This window comes from Pinus tabuliformis, chromosome 6 (genome assembly GCF_031772625.1).
Source record: "Pinus tabuliformis cultivar Carrire ecotype Pingquan chromosome 6, CPIR1, whole genome shotgun sequence".
NCBI classification, from domain to species: Eukaryota; Viridiplantae; Streptophyta; class Pinopsida; order Pinales; family Pinaceae; genus Pinus; species Pinus tabuliformis.
In genome coordinates, this window is record NC_142292.1 from 1,905,494,378 (window position 1) to 1,905,496,280 (window position 1,903).

A 1,903-nucleotide genomic window follows, 5' to 3' on the forward strand; every position below is an offset into this window, starting at 1 on the left:
GGATGGATAGTCACTTGTGACAGTGACCTTGTCCATCTTAGATTTAGCATCTCTAACACCAAGGTATGTTGGGATGGGTTCGAATGATTCTAAGAATAGTGGAGTTTCATATATGTAAATAAGTTACTTAAATCTTCCATCGAGTAATTCCCAATCAATTTCATCTTCAGGAAATTGATATGCAAGATTACGAAAGCGCATGTAAAATTATTCAAAGGATTCACTAGGTTCTTTCCATAATTTCAAAATTTATTTGTTGAGTGCTTTATGGTCAAAATGATTCAAATCACAGTTTATCTCTACAATTAGATGATGGAAAGAGTGAATAAAGTTTTCAGGAAATTTGGGATACCAATGCAGTGGGTGTCATCGAAGTGTGTATGCAGACAACGTGTAGGTCATGTAATCTTCAAATATTTCATGCCTTTCACAAGAGCCTACAATGCAACCGCGTGTCTAACCAGGGCTACTTGTCCTCCACCATTGTATGTGTATTGTGACAAGAAATTCTAGTGCTCCTCTGACATTTCAAACTCGTTTCCATAAGACATACACTCCGAAGGAGAAATTCTGTGATTAGTCATGATAAGTATGTGGAGATTCAAAATAGATTGTGAGGAATCAGCTTGGCATCTAGCCCTCCTTCTAGCACCATAAATGTTGATGGTGTTGGACCTGCCAACATTTAGGAGATCTCCCTGCTATGAAGTCCAACTAAGTCTCAAACCCTTTTGTGTAGGAGTCCTCTCTGGTATGATGGCCTAGTTTCCATTATCTTAAAGATATGCCTTAGCTCTTGCCTTTCAGCATATGAGAGTGATATACTTAGTCTCCGAAAAACAAGGTTCGTGTGCCTGATGAGTGCTTAGTGTAGCTTGTGTCAAAGTTCTTTCACTATAGAGGGAGAGGGTGAGAGTGAGTCTCAAGTTGAAAGGGAATAGTCCCAACTCTATTAGAGATACACAACACAGCAGGATATGCACAGCTTCTGACAAAGTAGCCCACATGGATGCAGAAGCTGCAAAAATAAAGTGAATAGATAAAACATACAACACCCAATGGAATAGTCCACATGAGTGTGATGATTGTTATAACAAGTTTACAAGAATGAGTTTGTCGAATTTCAGACGGAATAGTCCACATGGGTGAGACAACATTAACAACTGATACAACACATTTCCAATAGCATATGCACTAAAACAACTGAAATAGTTCAACTGTATTAATACAGGTTAAAGAAACATGCATTACAAGCATCCAAAGAATAGTCTTACAAATGAATGCAATACATGTGTGAAAACGTGCTACCCTGTAGGCTTCTGAATTAAGTGAAAGTTCCAAGACACATCCATACACCATACATCACTAACCCCGATAGAAGGGTGTTGGAGCCACTGCTTTCTCCTCAAAGAAAATGACTACAAACTCTTAAGGCTATGTGGGAGGATCTAAGGTGAAAAAAGTGCTTTGCATGTACAAATGAGGGGTATATATAGCCAAGGGTGAAACTGACCCTTGTGAATGTTCGACTTCCCTCATGACTATTCGACTTACTTGAATCTTCCAATTACATGACTCTTTGTCTTCATCCATGCATCTCCTGGACTTCCATGTTACATTACATTTATTACATAGTTATAGCCCAAAGTAGTGATGTGGCTGAGGTGACTCATGGCACAACTCGACATGACATTGCTAGTATGCACATGCTAGTTGTGTCATGTCGAGTTGTTGTGTTGTTGAGTGATGAGTGTGCCTTCTGTGTAACATAGATTCACCTCAGCATGGTAGATTGCATGAAATCTTCAATGGTATTCGTGCTCACTTGATAGTTCATGCATTCGCATGTGTCTCCTTCTCTTGTTACTTGGTACACTTAATGTGTTTGTCTGTTCACGAACAA